The 20,718-nt window shown below is 35.8% G+C and overlaps 1 protein-coding gene across 2 annotated transcripts in view; it reads left to right on the top strand.

Moving 5' to 3' along the window:
- Window positions 1-4,595: 4,595 nt before the first annotated feature.
- Window positions 4,596-20,718, top strand: part of LOC126830258 (uncharacterized) — a 29,592-nt gene continuing 13,469 nt past the window's right edge. The window contains exon 1 of one of the 2 annotated variants that reach the window (XM_050560614.2): window positions 4,596-4,817. The gene's annotated coding sequence lies outside the window, so the exon portion shown is untranslated. Of the gene's footprint in view, window positions 4,822-20,718 lie in introns of both variants that reach the window. The other variant, XM_050560616.2, reaches the window with a different exon arrangement.

Here is a 20,718-nt window from a genome sequence, read left to right as displayed (position 1 = left end):
TTTAGCGATAAGCTCTTGCAAACTGCATTATTGTAAAAATTGAATTTCTATGCTGCCATTTTCGTAAATGATACACTTTACATTTTCTCTCTTCTTTTTCTTGTCAGAATCTGGCGACAAAACAGATGTATATTTCTGTCAAGTTAAACTTTGCACCATTTAGCAATCTAAGGTAGACTGATCGCCAATTTATTATTACAAGATTGTTCATTGTCGGATTAAGTCATGAAATTCTAACCCGCCAGCAGCCATGTTAACGTATTCACGCAATTGATGAGTCTGTTTGATTTCTTTACTAAATGTTAAATAATCAATCTAAGTACATTAACATGGATAAAGCATTGATCTTTTTGATATTTTCTGAAAATGCAAATTACGCACCATTACTAATTTCATTAACATTTTCCACCAAAAGAAGACTCTGGCGTTCTACGAATTTGGGGATCATTATTTATCCTCCTCCTCAGATCACTTGACTATTAATTTAAACAGGTATTTAGTTTTATATACTATTCAAAAAAAGTAGGGGATATTTGATTTTTAAGTGTTATTAAAGTCACCTAATGAAACTGACGAAGAAACAAATGACAAAATGAAATGAAGTTCACATTCATCGATTTATTCCAAATGATCGTTAGACTAAGTAAGGCACAGACTGACCATTATAAGGGTAAAATGATACCCGGGGTCAAACAGCAAAGTTACCACAGCATCACAACCAAGTCAGTAACGGGTAAATCCTCCTCTGTTTGCCAAACAAGCATTGATCCGACGTGGCATACTCCTAATGAGACGTCTAAGGTCATTTTGGTCCAGATTGTCCCATTCCTGTTGCAACGCAGCAGCAAGTTCTTGGACATTGGCAGGACGTTGTTAACGTTGACGTAACCTCTGTCCAAGCATGTCCCAGACATGCTCGATGGGGGAGAGGTCGGGACTCAGTGCTGGCCAAGGTAATGTGGTGATGTTCTGTTGTTGGAGGTAACCTGTAACGATCCTGGCCCTGTGACATCTTGCGTTGTCATCCTGGAAGATGAAACGGCGGCCATGACGTCGTGCGAACGGCACAACATGGACTGCCAAGATGTTGTCCCGGTAGTACTGGCCTGTAACACGCCCTGCAACAACATGTAAAGCCGTTCTTCCAGCAACAGTGATGCCACCCCACACCATAACAGAACCACCCCCAAATCGATCATGTCTGATGACGTTAACGTCTTGGAAGCGCTCGTTTCGACGACGCCACACCCTCCTACGTCTGTCCAAAAAATCAATAGTGAACCTTGACTCATCTGAAAACATCACATTACTCCAGCGTCGATTATCCCAGTGTTGACGATCCCTACACCAACGACGTCTTGCCTGAATGTGATGATCTCTCAAACAAGGGATCACGCGAGGACGTCGGGCGCGAAGGTGACCCCTATGCAGTCGATTCCGAATCGTCTGGCCACTCACTCTCACACCAGTGTCTGTTTGAAGACGAGCGCTGATCTGATTTGCTGTGATGACACGATTTCTCAAGGCCAAGGTACGGATAAATCGATCCTGGACTTGAGTTGTCGCCCTTGGTCGACCTGAGCGTGGTCTGTCCTGTACAGATTGTGTATCACGGTATCTGGACCATAGCCTGCTTATGACAGACTGAGAAACATTCATCGTCCGCGCCACAACCGCCTGTGTTGTGCCGATCTGTAGCATGCCAAGGGCACGTAACCTTTCATTTTGGGTAAGCCGACGCATATCAAAATTTGTTTTCTGGTCACTAAAACAATTAAACTGATGTTTCCACCCTGGAATTCAATGCCACAAACATTCAAAGTCAGAGTCGTGCAAATCTTGGGTTGGACCCCCATGATGATCCCAAGCATCACCTGCATTCCATGCGGTAGCTATTGGTGCGTTTGGGCGTCACATGTAACTGGAAATGTTTCTTCTGTTAGGTTCTATAGTGACTTTTTTCGTAGTCATTTGCATATTTTAGTATTATGCCCCCAAAATCAAATATCCCCTACTTTTTTTGAATAGTAGATTATTTTCATCTCGTTTCTTTAAATGAATTCTTACAGTAAAGGTCATGCAATGAGGTAATTTTGCCGCGACAGCTGTATGAACGTCCAATGGTTCGTTTACATGCAGGCCAATCTGTCACACACACACACACACACCAGTGTGTACACAGCAACTTGGCTTTTCGTTCCCGACGAGCGGAGACCAGTCTGGAAAACCACGAGGAAGTGTTTCCAACAACACCAACATCGAAAATGGGATTACCGTGCGCACTTTAAAATAATCTTTAAGAAATATATAATAATGATTCATGATTTTGGGCGCCATTTATAATAAACAAAGAAAAACATATCGCAAGAGACAATGCTGAAGTATAATTAGTAATGGTTGTTTCACAAAGGACAAAATAATAATATTGAAACGTGTGAATGGACTAACCAGGCGTCACCGATAAAAAAATTGATAATAAATTACAATAATATTTTTATAAATTGAATATAAATCGCCCATAATACATTCAGATTTACGTTTAGACCCATTTTCGTCTATTTTAACTTTCCGACGAATAGATCCCTGCGCCCTTTATCATTTAATGATAAATATAACCAGAATGTCTTTCATAGAGCTTATATGTATGGTTGCTGCGTTGAACAAAACTATACGCTCACATTTTTTATTAAATGTATAATTATTTCGTAGAGAAATGTTTCTAGATTTCATCAACACCTTATAGAGAGTATGCAGAGCTAGCCGTTTAGATAATAAAAACATTACTTTTGTGTTTACAAAAAAATCAATACGTCCCCAAACATCAAACAATGCTTTTCATTGAAAAATATAGTAATTTATTTTAAATTATCGACAGTTTGTAACATACATAACACGTTTATTATACTAAAATTTGTGATCTAACCACTTCGTTTATTTCCGTATACGAAGTAGCAAATCAAGAGATTGGGAACACTGTTAATCGAGTCACGTCAGCATTTCAAAAACATTACTATGAATCGAGAACCTCGATTTGTGACGTTATCAGTCACCTCGGAATTCTGACGAAAAAACAGGAGTCCAACAAAGGCTGTTATTTTCTTTTATTTTCTTTTTTTTAAAAAAGAAAATTTTACTCGCAGAACAGGCAGAAGGCTATAGACCCCCTCGGAGTGTCGCGCTTCGAGTTCTAGCTGACCTCTGGCTTGCCGTCCTGGTTTCGATCTGAAGTGAGCGTATGTGGCTTGGAGACACCTTCTCAACCTCGTGGGTTTACTCCTGGTACTACGGTTTCCTCCCACCAAAAAGTAGAGGGGGGGGGGGGGGTAACGTCCACTCGACACAAAATAAGTCACTTTGGGACTAACATATGGTTCAATTTTATTTCAATAATTCGCGGAGATCCCAGAGGAAACCCACGAGGTTGGAGACAGGCAATCCTACGTCACGTACAACCAGAGAATCGAAACAAGCCAGTTGACTCAAAAACAGACCTTATGATACAGCGCGCACGTGCTAACCATTCAGCCATCCAACCCCCTCGACAAAAAAGGCCCCTACGCATGCGCTAAGATAATAAAATAAGAATTGACTGCGATATCACCCTTGGTGGAAGTGGACGTTAAACACCAAGAACAATAATCTGGTTGTTCTGACCGGTAAGCTTTATTTAGCCTACACTGATCGGGGACAGCATAGTTAAAACAAGATTAGCTGCTGTTATTATCAATTACATTATAACTGTACCCCAAGCATCTTGTCTGTTTTAAAGCACACCACTATACGTATGCCAGTTAATTGAATTTTAAAATACACTGATATTACTGTAATAACCACACACAGTCATAATAATATAATAATACAAAACCTCCTGATAGCTTATAATTCAAATTTCTTTGAGGATATATTTAGTTACGACGAAAAGGCATGCTATTCATCTATGAATATTTGTAAGAACAGTTGAGCTAAGAGTAAACCCTGTTTAAGGCCGGAGTGACGCAAATGTTTGGACATAATAAGGCCACGTGTAATGAATATCATTCACTAAGTTTTTTAACAGCAAAGTTTCAGTGAAGTTACTTTCATCGTTCTCTTATTATGTATAGTTTAATGGTCGAGTGCGAGGCATTAAATAATATATTGATATTTTACGAGTGCGATAGCAGTGGAAGGAAACCGGAGGACCCGGAGAAAACCCACGAGGTTGGACAGGCAACCGTACTCCTTGTCACGTACAACCGGGGATTCGAAACCACGCCAATTTACTCAATGACAGGCCTTATGATACAGCGCGCACGTGCTAACCATTCCCCCCCTCTTAAATATTGCTAATGCCCTTCAAAGATATTGTCTCTGAAAGTAAGTTACAAAACATTCGATCAAAATAAAGAAAACGATATTTAAAAAGCTTTATGGTAATCTAGGAAAAAAATAATCAAAATCTCACCGACAAAGTGAAAGTGTGTTTAAAGTTAAATTGAATGTTATGTGTCGTCTTTAAATATATTTACGGTAACTGGTCGTATAAAGGTGTTCAGTTATAAATAGTGCAGTATATATTTATCAAAACAGTCATTCGATTCCTCGAAAAGCGTGATGGCTTTGTTGGGTGTGGATACGCGATTATCTAGTCCGTTTTGTGCATAATTTTATATCCTTTAGTATACATTTATAACTTGATCTCGTCTATACGCTATGATATAACAGTACATTTTAAGTTGACACTCCGCACAGTTGACATGATTAACACGGTTCCCCGTTTAACATTGCCTAAGGATTACTTATCGTGAATATGTAAATAGAGGGAATATAAAATAAAGGTAGGTATGTTAGTTTGATACTAATATAATATAACCTAGATAAATAATTGTAGTAATAAATGTATATATTCCTAATGAATTAATCGTACTCGTTGTACAACAATGTCGTGGACTGTGACAAGCCCCATCTACCGTAATCCGTCAGGTATATGAAGACTGCATTCATTCTTTTGGTAGAGATGCGTACCTTTATTAGTAGACCAGTTATCAAACCAGATTACGTTAGAATCTAATTTGGTCTAAGATCATGGCTGCAAACTACTGTATGCAAAGCTAAGACTTTGGCGCTGTTGGAAAAGTATATTATTTAATGTGATTTTGTTATGCTACATGGATATAATTGGATTAAATATATACAGTGATATGGGTATATAATTCCCACATAACGATATATCAATTAATATACCATGTGTCTTATATTAAACAGTAATGATTTATTCCGTGTCTATTTCTTGATAACTGACACAGAATTTAATACTATTTTGCTTCACTTCGAAATCTGGAGTACTCTATAATAATAATAATATATTTATTTCGTACTAAATTGAGTACACAATACACAGATACTTACAAAACTATGAGAAAAGTAATAAATATACAAAAAATATACATTCTCATAGTTAAATGTCTAATATGTGGACAAGTGATGAATAATTTCATTTAAATTGTTTTTATCCGTTTTACAAAACGTTTGATCCCTTAATAAAATCATATCATTTATTGCACTTACAGTTTGCATAGTAACATCATCAACATTATCGATTGATGTTAGTTTCTGTAGTATAGTATGGACACACAATTTACCTATGTCGTACTTATTGATATTATATCTATATGAAATTAAATTCAAGTTATTACATGCAGACGACAAACTACCATTTAAAGCTAACTGACCACATATAAAAGTAGCCTGATTCTTGCTACAAAGTACTGTGTGAATAAATTTAACAAAACGTTTCAATAACTGAACTTTTATAGGATAATCCGAACATATCAGATTTAATAAGTTACTGTGGGCATGTTGAGGTAAATTCCATAATCGTCGAATGCACTTTCTCCATGAACAATACAGCTTACCAATTAACTTATGCGAATAGTCTAACAATTGGGATCCATACAGAGGCATGCAATAAGTTTTGAACAATTTATATTTAAGAGAAGAGTAGGCATATCGAAATTCACTTAAAGTTATATTGACCCGTGATAAAAAATTATTGATACATCTATTGACTTGAGATTCTTTTGTATCGTGATCAAGTAAATCACCTAGGTGAATTTCAGATTTGACTAATTCTATATATTTTCCATTGAACAATATTCTGTCAATATTTATATCGTCATTCCTGGTTCTATCGTGATTCAGAAAAACAAGTTTACTCTTTTCTGGGTTGAAGTTTACATCATACTCTTGAGCATAATCATTGGCTATTTGCAAGAGTTTTGTCAGGGCATGACGAGATGGCGTAACAAGCGTCACATCATCTGCATAAGCCAGAGCTCCAGTATAAACGTGACCGACATGACATCCAAATTTGCTGTTTCTTAATCGAGACAACAATTCATCAAAATATATACTAAATAAAATTGGGGAAAGAACTCCACCCTGCTTAACACCATTTGAGACACAAAAAGGCTGTGTTGTACATTGAGCCCAACGGATTTGAACATTTTGAGTGGTATATAAATTTAACAATAAGCGAGCAATTAACGGGCATATACCTCTTTCGACAAGTAACTTAAAGAGCTTGATAAAATTTAAACGGTCAAAGGCCCGACTATATGGGAACTAGGGGAAACTTCCTTAATCTTTTAATTTATAGTTTAACTTTCCTGTGTCTTCGTTATCTTTGATAGGATAATATAGAAGTCATGTTGAAGGATTTCATTTCAATTTTTATCTATCGACGTTAAACATGTATTAAGATGACCTTTTTATTACATCGGTTTTTAAACTCCTAACAGGTATATTATACTACATCCTTTACCAATAACTTTATCTTGTTCCGGTTCACTACTATAAGATAATGTGAACACGTTTCAGGGACGAATATATGTAATCATACACTGTCAAACATTATATTACCTTAAAGTGAAAAGGGTAGATCTACGGGTATTTAATGCGATTTTTATGAGCCGAAAGTCACTAAGAGCTTTTCTAAACTATGTCAAATTTATAAGCAGTAAAGGTAATATTTTGGGTACATTGGTATCTTCATAGGACGTTCATATCTGTTCATTTTGTGTCCCTGAGTAATGATACTATTAACAAACTGAACAGGCAAATAATAGCTGCCGCAAAGTGTGATTAATGTAGTAAAGTGGTGAAAAAATGAAGCTTATCACAAACGGTTTATCGTCCAACACCGGATATTTGGCTTCTGCTGTTAACGTTGAACATCATGAATTCGTTTCATGGAGGTCTTTAGACTCATTTGATATTTATGTCAACACAACGTTACATCACAATGTTTTTAGAAATTAGATACTAAATTTTCTGATAAATGATATGGGTAATGCAGGGTGAAATATTAAATGTGCGCTGGCTGGGAGATGACATCCAATGATTTTATTTTTCCCAAATTATCTCGATCGATCGACTTAGTTATCTCCATCTATCAAATTAGTTATCGCGAACGATCGACTTATTATCTCGATCGATTGAGACAGCGTATCCCTGTCCGGCTTTGCTCCACTCTCTCCATCGTGAGTAACGGTGACACATTCTCGGCTACCACCCTTCATCTCAAACCTGCGGCTCAACGAAGGTGACGAGAAGAGTAGCCGGGAACTCCAGGAAACGCACTTCGTAGCCTTCACTCAACCGCCATGTACGTAACGCGAATCGCTCGTATCGCGACTCGCGCATCTTGGGAAACTCGCCCAACAAGATTTCCGCCTTTGTTAGCCCCTGTCGCAATGTTGCAAATAGAGAAAGCGTGTATCCGACGTGTTTAGAATTTTGGGTGGAGGTTCATGTAAGTTGTCAATCGTTCGTGACACAGTTGGCATACATTTTATTTGTTAGTAGTTCGTAGGGGATCTCTGAGGTGCGCTAGAATCTGCAGAAAATTTAGAACATGTTTTAGATTTTAAGCCGGCATCCGTCACCGCGTCTCCCTGTCTTAGAGTGAAGGACAGACGAGAAACCTCGAGTGTCGTCCCGAGGAATCCCAGCAGTCGAGAGGGTGGAGGCTACTAGGACGCACTTAATCGCTGTCAACGCGAAAAAGCTCGATAGCGTGGCTCGGTGACGAATCAGGCGCCACCATGAATTCCACGGGCCTGATAGCGCGGGTCGTCTCTTCCACGTATCTCTCTCAAATTTCGAGACTGGCCCTTACTTGTCCTCTCGGCCAACAGTTGGTCTCAAGACGGTCACTGAGTTTTAGAACTTTACTGATTTTTAGAACTGCATTGTGTCATTTCGTAATTCTAAATTCAAACATAACTTTTGAGTTTTTGTGGGTTTGTCCATAGATATTATTGCACATGTATTAATTGCTACCAGAAGCCTTATAGCTTCAATAAAATATGATATTTCTTATCACCTGGAAAGTAAAATGATAAAATGAATAGTAACCTTACATTAAGGAATATACCTTTAGTTAAAATCTCCCGTATGTTTGTTTTTTTTTTAAAACTTTTTAATAAACAAACAACATACTATGTATTCGTCGCGCGCTTTAATTATTTAGCATCAAAATAAACATTAAATTTTGAAAACAATATATTCAGCGTATATTTTCTATATGTGACATAATTAATTTTGTCTGAAATAACCCGTCATCAAACTGTTTGATATATGTATCCAGCTGGATCATGTGATAAAATAACTCTCAAAATATATACGTATGTAACTTTTCAATTCGGTGATTGTATGTGAATCGGGTTGTATATGCAGTTTAATCAAGTTTATTCCAAAAAAAACATATTTTTATTTTTCTGCTAGTGAGTACGTCAGTCCGTCTTGTTTGAATTACAAATGTGGAATCCCTTGTTATTTTGCCGGGAATTATCGACTGGGAGAATTTGCGACTTGTATTAGTAATAAGCGCAGATGCTATAATATCCTTGAGTTATATGGCTTCTTTACCATGGGACAAGGGTTGAGAAATCCAAACCCTAACGTTTAGCCTTGAAAACCTTTGATTTTTGGGGTGTTTTTTGTATCCGTGTGCCCATTAGGATAGAAGATACTATATTTTATTATTTAAAAACCCGAAAAGACATAGATTGTTTTATGCATGGGACACAGTATCTACACAATAATATTACATCCTGTTTAATCAATGTAATTGAATTCAACATTAGATATTGAAAAAAACAAGAATTAGAACAGTATGTTAACAGTCTGGGAAAACTTACTCATCCTTAAAGACCATTGTTTCGAATATTTTTTTTTTTCTGAATTTTGTTAGTCTTCTGGTATCTTTATTATACAAATTACCTTTAAATATAAGATAAACTGCACCCACAGAACAATTCGTTCTAAGAAATACGATTCAAAACATCCTGTCAATTAACTGATACACAAATCCAGTATTGGATCTAAGGGAGGAGGTGAGCAATGTGGGCAAATGCCCCATCCCCACCCAACACACACGCGCGCGCGCCCACACGCACACACCATCACACACACAATTTAATTTGATAAGTACAATATCAAAAGTTTCATTGGATGTCCGAGAGACTCTAATTCAGATTTGAAACTATGACGTTCATGGTCAAATCCCTTCGAGAGATTCTGTATTGATACGAATAACTGGGGTTCGTAACAATCCACTGTTGGCTAAGGGTTTCTCATATAACCCTGTATTAGCGACTGTTTGGCTTTAAACATGACTGACTGGGTTTCAATATTTCCAGAATACACGAAATCGATTCTAGTTTTCAAACTGCGTATTTATTTCCTGCATAAATGATCTACACGTATATTATATGTTTCTATAGATACACGATCTGCAAGAACTTTTGGTATACTGGAAGGGGATGGGAGACAGATCAATTGTTCAGTCAATCTTTTTTTATTATTATTATTATTCTTACAGCATATTTATGGTGTGCCCTTTCATATACGGTGTTTAGAATCATTTTACAAAGTAACAATTAGCCCTATGATTAACATTTAATTAACCAATCATTGTTGATGTTTCTAGTGTGTTACCCACGATGCCGTGCACCTTACGCCAAACACTTGCTTAACAGACCGTTTCATTGGTTAATCCCTCGCATCACCCAGATTCTAGTGTAGTAAAGAGAAGTAAAACGAAATTTTGAACAATAAAAAACGATACGAAGATCAAACTCTTAAAATTGTGATGGGTGACTGAATCTTGATTTATTCTATATATAAAGTAAATAGTACTTGGAAAATATCATCCTAATACTTTTCAAAATCTCTGTTGCAAAAATTGTATAACTAGACGAGAAAATGTATACATTTTTAAAATGAGATGGGTTTGTTTTCAAATTTAAAACATTGTATTGCTTATCGGAATTATTCTAACCCCCGAAAAACATGCAGACACCCCAGTCGGAGTGGCCAGTATCCCAAAGGTAATGTTTCTGTGCTTTCTATCATGGGGGAATCTGATTAGCTATATGGTGTGTTCCTATAAAATGCATGGGTGCCGAGTGTTGAATGGCAGGAGGGATATGTTGACTTATTCCGGGATCCCTGGTAGGGATGGATTGGGGAATATACAAACGCTGTTGGATGAAATAAAGGCGTATTACTGAGCGCAACATAAGTAAATGTTATGTCCAAATTTAATTCTTAAATACTTTTCAAACATCCAATATACACAGTGCACAAAAATGTCCTAAAATCAAAAACACGATTCGAGCATTAGGCTTGTCATAGCTCTTAATCTTGATATACAAGTTTATTCTGTATTTTTCAAGTTTAATAACATGAACTTGTACTATATGTACAAGAAAGTCGAGCGAGGAGAAGAAATGTCTGTGAAACACCACAGACCCCACGAGCTTGTTGGGATTTTTAAAAGAACTGAAATTCTAAAACAGTATATTATATGAATTCATAAGTAAAATGGAAGAAAACGACATCGTATTGCTACTGTAGGACTACTCGAAAGTAACGACCTCAGTTTATCAGACAAATGGTTTGTTAAAAAACACAACACCATTTATAGTGCTTGGACTAGGTGGAAATTAGCAATTTTTCCTCAAATTTAGGAATGCGACCCCCACAGACAATACAGTTCTGTTGAAGAGAATCTTGTCATCAACTTGTCAAAGACAATATGTTGTAGCCTAATTATCTGTTACAGATGATGTGGTGTTTAGGGCATTACACTGCTCTATATTTAGATGGGTTTAGATCAGTTTCTATTTGAGACTTAATTCACATTCAAATTAAATGTAGAAAAAAAACAAAATTAAAATAAAAATTTAATAAATAAAATAACATTTGATTCAAATATTACATAAAGTTATACTAAGCTTTTTATATTTTAAATTTGATGTAATAGAAGAAACTTTATTGCATAAAAAAATTACAAGGTTATCTGCATATACAAATAAAAATAATAGAAAGATACATGCAGTAAGCAAAGATACATATACATGTACATAATTATAAAAAGATACACAAGACATGAACAAGTTGTATACAAAAGCTCCCAAACATTCTAAAATGTCTACATTTCTATTGATCATCAGTATCTAAAATTGTTGAGAGCCACGGTTGCTAAGTGGGTAAGACACTGGCTCGCTAGCCTGGAGGTCGTATGTTCGATCCCTACATTGGTCGAGAAAGTTCGTTGGGATTTTCCGGCCTGGCTTCTTTCTTGTCAGTGGTGCCGGACAAGGACTGACAAAGACAGCCGTCCAGTCGTTCAGATGGTACCAAAACCGGCTGCCAGGGTATACATTAGCGTGCACGTAAAAGATCCCTTGGCAGTAGGAATTCGATATAAGAGTAAGCCATGGTGCAGCTGCCTGGGCAAAATTTCTCTCATAGCACATTGTATGGCATATGTCCGTCTTCATTAGATGGACAGAACAAGCTTACAAAAAGGCGTTTTTTGGTACAATCAGTGGTCATAATCCAGCAAGTTACGGTCTGAAGTATCAACATTAGGAACCCAGATCTTTGGGATATAAATATATAACTGGATGAAAATTGTGACCTCTAGAGGATCCTCAAGCTAAAAACGAGACCCGGTCTGGTACATGTCAATATCGAAAGAAACCAAGATCTTTGGGAGATATGCCCATATTTCGAGTTCTGTCAACATCGGATAACAATTGTGACCTGTTGGGTGTCCACAAACAAATTATGGCCGGACAAATGGACAGTGGCGACAGCAGTATACATCCACAAGAACATGTAGTCGTATGAAAATCAGGACCGGATGAAATGAGCCCTCTCAAATTAAAATAACAGCCCTGGTCTGGTATCTGTGTTCTTCCTTGAATAAAAAGAATATGTTATGTATTGGGTTGGTTAGAATATTGGTTATATGACAATCTCCATATGTAACAGTGTTAAGCTGTTATCTATCAACTTCATCATTAAGTTAATTCACCATATTTAAAATGACAGTTTAAGAAATGTTACTTTAATTTTCAAATGAAATGCGCAATTTAAATTTTATCTAGTTAAGTATTTGCAAATTCTGTACGAAAATACACACTACTACAGCATGTACTTTGTCTCTGGTTTAAACATGCAAATCCTTATCCAATTAAACTAAATAATACATATGTTCTGTTTTCAGAAAGAATATAATTATAAATAGCTCACCTTTATTGAAAGATGTCAATTCTTTATTCTGGCATCAACTACCATTCTTTTTAATGATAAAACTTGGTTTTTGGAATAAATAAACAACTGATTCCCCAGAAATGATACCGATTATAATAAATGATGTCATTTGATACTCCTAATAACAGGCAGGTTTATAGTTGTCAACATATAAGGGTAATAATGCTATCAAGTCGGACATGTTGTTTAGATTAGCATACCAGCCAATTAAATGTCAGTGAACTGGACACAACACAGGCATCCAAAATTTAGCCTCTTTTCTGGAGCTGGTCTATACACTGTATATGGAAAACAATCACTGGTTTATACACATATAGCACGACGTTTCTCTCACGGTCCACTGCCGCTGGTAATCCCCGTGTTATCAGCTCTTGATTTTCTTGGCATTTTTTAAAGGGACAATAACACTCTTACTGGCTTGACAGCTCCAGAAAATAAAAAATAGCCTTATTCTAAGTACTAGATGTGTAGTGTCCTACCTGTTGTTTCAATTATCCATTAAATCCTATTTTACTTGTCCAAAGGGTTCAAAAATATTTTTAAATCCAAGTCACATTTGAATTTTTCCAATTTTTTAAATTAGGTGTGTTAAGATGAAATTTGTATCATCAATTTATTGGAATATTGTAAAATAGTACAATTTGTTGACCAGAATAAAGATTGGAACATATTATTCAGTTACAACAAGAGTGGTATTGAGCCTTTAACCCGATATTTTTAGGGACAAAACCTGCTATTTTGTCTTCTATTGTTATAATAATTGGTAATTAGTTGATATACTATACTTATAAGTTTCGGTCTTGAAAAACGTTTTACATTTCTCTCTTACAAGATATTAGCCTTCCAAAGGTAAAAACGAAATGCTATATGTATTTGTTTCCAGCAGCCATCTTGCCAAAAGGGTGGTGGTGGGAGGAATCATATGGTCTGTTATTGAGTCAAGTGGCGTTTTTTCGATTCCCAAGAATGTTATAAAATGAGAGCTTTGAGACAATGTCTTCTTATTTAGACACATACATATAATTGGGTATATAGTGAAGTGGGGCCCAAACGACGTTACTGGGGGAAATAAATAATGAGGGATACGCGTCTGCTTATTGTAAAAAGAAGTTTTTTTCATATACATACATGTATATGTTTCTTTATCTTATTAGTTTGGTTTGGGATCATTGAATTTAAACATTGGAGGACATCACAGGAACACGGAGGATATCTGTCAGGTAAAGATAGCATGTAGAGTGCCTTGCCTAACCTTGGGAGTTTTCTTGGAATACAGCAAGCGATTATTGACATATAAATATCCCACCTGTCAGTTTCAAATGCTCTATTGATATACACTGCAGATATATGTACAAGAAAATCGTTTCTTCCCCTAAGCATACCAAGGGTCACGTGAAGCTGTCTATAGATGTGATTTGTTGATGTTATGCCCAACCCCTTAACGACACCTTAGCTCACCATTTGCTTCAGATTTGTTGCAAGATTGCTTCATAAAGTGTTGCTGGTGAAGTTGTATGGGCTAAACCATAGTTGATATTATTAAATTATTATACAACAACTAATGTATTTAGTTTTCGGCATAATTCAATAAAAATGTTCTAATGGAGATTACAAAACTAAACACCTGTACAAGTATTAAAAACAAACAAATTCATGGCCATTGTTATTAATTTTGAAATTTACTTTTAACTTTAACCTCACAGAAATAATTACTTCACTAGATGTGGATATTAAACTGTAAAAGAAAGATTTGTAAATTGTAGATAAAATACATTTTACAGGAAAACAAATATCACACAAATTACCAAAAGACGGCAGCTTTTTTCTGTAAATGAGAAATATTTTACGTGAGAAAGAGGGATTGACAATCTTACAATAAAATTATCATGCATCTACTTGACTTTTAAAATAACAGATTCGTTTAACTGCTCAAAATAATAATAATATTTTTTGTGGACAACAACTACAGATCCCAAAAATTATTTAGAAAAAAATGAGCTATCGATTTAGAAATTACAAACTATATCTTTAGTGGGAATATATTAATTTTGGTTATTTTTTTTTATCAAAGAAGCGACAATATTTTATAATATTGCACGATTTTAAATTCTGTTATCGAAATAAGAATTTAAAAAATATCAATTTTTAGATATAAATTATGATAGATTTATATATATTAAAATTAAACTACTATAGTACGCAATTTATTTTTTGTTATGTGGAAATTCACATCTTATATAGTTTTGATGAATAATAATATGTATTATATATTACTCTATTGCATTCACATTTATTCTACGATGAATGTAATTCAAATTATGCTCGTGTATTTTTATAACATTACAAACATTGGTGCATAGTATTTTTTTTTTAAATCGGGTGGGCTGATGGTTGTACCATAACATGATTTTGACAAAATCTCTTGATTAAGTGTGACGCATTTTGCCTACCGACTTTTAATTACCAATAATTTATATGTATTTAGTCATACTTTCCTCTTTGGTATATTTGTAAATTAGGATGGATTATTATTTGAATTTTTTTTTTACTTTTTTATTATTTTTTTTTATTCATATACCGCCTAACGTGAAATGGTTTTTCTTTTACCGTTATCTTTGAAGATTTCCTCGATATATATTCCCCTATAGAGTTTCGAACTACGATTTTGGGATTTTGAATATTGAGTTTATAGCCATACACAAGTTCCGTTTTCATTACTAAATTAGTCCAGTTGAAGCAGAATAGTTGGACGTTAAACCCCATTTCATTTCATTGAGCTTATAGTCTCGTAAAGGTAAAATTGAGCTTAGAATTGTCAAAAAGCGAGTAACTACCCTAATGCCCGCTTTCCATGTACACGTCAATCGGTATAATGAAAATGTAAATGTAAGAGCGTCACGTGGATAATTTTAAAAAGTCATCGTAGACTCGTGTAGCGAAATTTAGTGAGTGTTGCCACTAGTTGACGGAATCTAGAGTAGTGAACTTTGATCCCAATTATTTAATTCCAATCCGTTTCTCACCTTGGTATTATTATATCTACTGAAAGAGAATCGGTTTCAAACGAGTTATTTGCCCCTGAGTTAGAAATTGGAATCAGACCAGTTATTTATTAATCTCGCTTACGAACATGGACGTAACAGACTTTAGACATAAATAAGATATTTATGAAGCTTATTTTAGGGGAAAAAAATCACCAAAAAATCATTCAAGTGTTATAAAATTGACGCTAGCTCCAAACTAGACCATGCGACTTACTACCCGGTTTGGTTTGACGGGTGACATATACATGTACTTAGTCATAGCTTAATAAAATAAAACCAAGTACGAACAATCCAAACCATATTTTACAGGCGCCTGTGGGTTATTATAAAAGGGCGGCGACTGAGCGTTAACAATGTCGGACTCCATGGTGTAAAGAGAAATCCTAACATTTGACGTCATTTACATGGGATTACCTAAACGTTTCAGTTATTTTTCTGTACACATGGAAATGCAAAAAATCGCGAGCGGAAACGCTGCGTTTTTCCGCTGGCGAAAACGCGTACATGCAAAGTGGGCCTAATTCAAAACACAGCAACTCAAAATTTATTCAAATTCGTCCGTCGCTACACTTTATTTATTAGTTTTTAGCGTTTCCCGAATTTTATCCGGGTTAAAATTATTTGACGTTCTAACTCATGACACCAACTGGTAGATTATCGCTATCATTTTTTTTTTTTTTTTATGTTGAATATGTCTGTGTAGTTTCTGTCTTGTCAACAGATTTGTCTTTTCGGTTTGCGTGCAGTGCGGTGCTGGGCTCCTGCACTTACAATTAAAGTTTACATTAGTTTTAGGCAGCTACGGTGGCTCATTGAGTATGACGTTGGCTAGCTAACCTGGAGGTCCAATGTTCGATACCTGCGTTGGCCGAGAAAATTCATTGGGATTTTTCGGTGTTGTTCCTCCTTGTCAGTGGTGCAGGTCTGGCAAGGGACAATGTATAGTCGTTCAGATGGAACAAAAAACAGAGGTCACGTGTACACATTAGCGTGCACGTAAAAAAAATCCCTTGGCAGATGGGATTCGATATAAGAGTAGGTAGGTCATGGTGCCGCTGTCCCGGCAAAATTTCCCTCGTGGCACACTGTAATATAAATGTAATTACTTTTGTTAAACGTATTATACAATTCGTAAACAAAAAGTTAATACATTTACATCGTGGATAACATATTTTAAAGTTTGCGTTTGCAATCTAATTAGGACGTGCTCAATCTATTATCTAAATGTATTGTCAAATTGAATCAAACAAAATATTATCATCCTACGAAGGCTCAAAGATCGTTATTGTCTCGTTTAGAGTTAATCTAACCCTCTCTTTTATTTTTAACACAGAAAATTGTTCAATTGATTGCATAGCCATTTGTAATTTTGACTATGTATTCTCTTTGTTGGCAGTTTATATTTATACGACATGCATCATGGCAACTGATAAGGTCACAAAGCTAGTCACCAGTAAATGATGTTGGGTTTGTTATCTAGATTTATTTTTGTATATTTGTTATTTATCTTCCGTAAACATAGACGTATATACTTGTACTTTTGTACTGCAATATCCTCTTCATAGAATTTGATATTTAGGAATGCTCCGTCATTTGATGACCTAATATAAAATTCTATACAAATCATTAAAAGCATCTGCTATAAATGAAATGAAATGAAATGGGGTTTAACGTCCTATTGTTCTGCTCCGAAATGGGTTAATGAAGACGGGCATACGTCATACATTGTGTTATGAGGGAAATTTTGCCCGGACAGCGGCATTACGGCCTACTCTTATATTGAATTCCAACTGTCAAAGGATCTTTACCGTGCACGCCAATGTGTACACGGGACCTCCGTTTTTCGTCCCATCCGAACGACTAGACTACTCTGTCCTTGTCAGGCCCCCGTCCCGCATTACTGATAACGGGGGGCCACGTCGGAAAATTTGGATGAACTTGCTCGGCCAATGCAGTGATCGAACACCCTTGCTATAAATGATTGAACCAGTTTGATACTGAGCTATCTATTACAATTGCATGATAATGTGATGTTCAAATATTTTCTATTTATCTAGTTTCGTAAGCCGACATTTGATTTTATGTGAGCGGTATTTCACTCTGAATACCAAATGAATTGAATCGTTTTTGTACAGCCTTCATTGTACAAGGTTACAAATTTAGTCACGTGTCACAAATATGACGTTAATCGAAAAAGCGTAGAATTTAGGGTAACCCCCTTACCGTAAAACATTTATAAGATGCACTGCATAGAATATGGCTTATAGTGTCGTTATATTTTCCATTTTTATACTCCCACATTTCAGTGTAGGGATCTTATGTCGTCACCCTGACCGTCGGTCCGTCGGCTTGTGAACGCAATAGATATGGAAAACAAAGCAGCTCTTTATTTCATGTGCTTAATTCTTAGTTCTTAATTCATAGTTCTTCATTTTTATTTCTTGATTTGTTATTGTATTTCGACATTTGTACACTAAAATTAACATTTGTATCTTAAAATCAATATTTGTTTTACAAATCAGGCATTTGTAAATTGTATCTTTGCTTAATTCAATTGTATTTTGATAAAATGATAAAATCATTTCATCAGAAACATACAACGAAAAACAAATTTCGAACAACTAATTTCAAATGAAACGGTCCGTTACGGCAAGTTCTTGGCGTGCGATGGACGGAACTGTGGGTAAACCACTAGAAACGTCAACGCTGGTTGATTAATCAATGTCTGACATCATAGGGTAAAAGCCGCTCGTATGACCTCTGACGCGAACCCTGCTTTGTGTACACAACAGAGTAAAAATAACCCGATCAAGCACGTGTTTTATGTAATTGGCAAGATGTCAACTTCTGCCACTCCAGTAAAAGCGATATATAATATGTGGTAGTGGGTAATATTGCAATACATTCTTTGCCATTGTAAACTGTCTAAAATTTCAATCTGTTTATCTTTCAAAACAAGATTAGATACTCCTAAATTTGTCTTCGCAAACAAAACCGCCTCTGTGAAATTATATTTCATGGGCGCCGCCATATTGAATAATTAGATGACTATTTTGTGATTCGGCTTTGATTAGTTTGACATCTTTCATACACAAAGCGGCTAAATAAACATATATATTTAATTCCATTCAGTATGGACGCTCTAGAGGCTACAGTTAATATCCGATTGACTTTAAATTTATACACAGTGTTTAAGGTCATGAGACGAAGAAGCCTATTGATTTTTAGCGATTTCCGATAATTACTGCCAGAGTTTTGGCCCTTGATCACTTCAAATAATCTTGTGGACGCTCTAGGGGCTAAAGTTAATATATGATTGACTTTAAACTTATAGTGTTTAAAGTCATGAGACGAAAAAGCCTTTTGATTTTCAGCGATTTTCGATAATTACTGCCAGAGTTATGGCCCTCTAGATGTCAAAGTTAATATCCGATTGACTTTAAATGTATACACAGAGTTTAAGGTCATGAGACGAAGAATCCTATTGATTTTTAGCTATTTCCGATAATTACTGCCGGAGTTATGGCCCTTGATCCGTTCAAAAAATCTTGTAAATGCTCTAGAGGCATGTGTACACAGTGTTTTGAGTTCATGAGATAAAGAACCATATTGATTTTCAACGATTTCCGATTATTACTGCCAAAGTTATGGCCCTTGATCACTTTGAAAAATCTTGTGACGCTCTAGAGGCTAAGGTTATCATCCGATTGACTTCAGATTGATACACAGAGTTTAAGGTCTTGAGACGAACAAGTATATTGATTTTCAATGAATTTTGATAACTTGAACAGCTAAATCCATGATATTAAATGTTTCGTACACTAAACGTTAGCATGGGGCAGAACTTTATAAAAACCAAACAAAATCTAATGGTTTTCTGATAATTACTTAATAAGTTGTTATTCGTAATCAGATTTTAATGTATTATAAATGTTTCATTACCGAAAAAAGTAAAAATATGCGACAACTCTTGTTGACTGCCCGAACGATTTAGCTGCTATGGGCGTATGTTTCGTTGACTGACAACCTATCGTTGATGGATGTTTTTAAATATTCAGTGTTTGATGGAGTTACCCCATAGGAAGTTATTAACAATAAAATCAAATCTGGTTTGAAGCTTTTGGGTCATACAGGGCGAACCATATCGATATCAAGCCTTCTGTGACTTTCCGTGTTAGAGGTACCCCCGTTCCTCGTTTGTAAACGCAATAGAGGCTACAGTTTTTGATGGATGTTTTTCAAATATTCAGTGTTTATGGAGTAACCGCCCTTTGGCGAAAACCTTTTCAACACGGTACAGGCTGTAGTTTTTAACGGATGTTTGGAAGCATTGGTGTCATGATTGGATGAACCCTATTGATTTTCCGCTTTCCGCATCGTTTTCATGAGAGGAGAAACACTATCACTATTCAGTGTTGTGCAACTTTTCGTTCAGGAGTTATCTACCTTTGTCGAAAATATTGTCAGGCTATACTTTTAAATGTATTTTTGTAAAATTTCGTGGTAAGCATTGGGGTTATAAGTGGATGAACCCCATCGATATTCAAGTCTTTTAAATTCGGTGGACAATATCGGGGTCATTAGAAAATCATCCCTATCGATCCGCTGCCCCCGCCCCACCACCACCTTGCCGAAAACCTTTCAAAGTTGGTAGGAAGCACTGGGGATATGCGTTCCGCGACTTTTCGTTCAGGGGTTATCCCCCTTTGTCGAAAACCTTGTGGCCGTGATATTCGGTGTTCTTCGACTTCTCGTTCCGGAGTTGTCACCCCTTTTCAAAAACCTTGTGAAACCTTGAGGCTATAATTTTTAACGGAGTTCTTTCAAATTGGGTGGGAAGCATTGGGGTCACGAGAAAATGAAAGCGATCAATATTAAGCGTTCTGCAACTTTCCGTTCCGGAGTCGTGGGAGTCAGTAAATTTGCACAACATTTGCTATATTTTATTTACATTAAATTCTGAATAAATACTCAATATGTGCTTACCATTTTAATAATAAATAATAGATTTATTTATTTCATTTTATTTATTTATTTGTTTTGTTTTGTTTTGTTTGTTTTGTTT

The sequence above is a fragment of the Patella vulgata genome, chromosome 8 (genome assembly GCF_932274485.2).
Source record: "Patella vulgata chromosome 8, xgPatVulg1.2, whole genome shotgun sequence".
Classification (NCBI taxonomy): domain Eukaryota; kingdom Metazoa; phylum Mollusca; class Gastropoda; family Patellidae; genus Patella; species Patella vulgata.
This window is presented reverse-complemented; position numbering and strand designations above follow the sequence as displayed.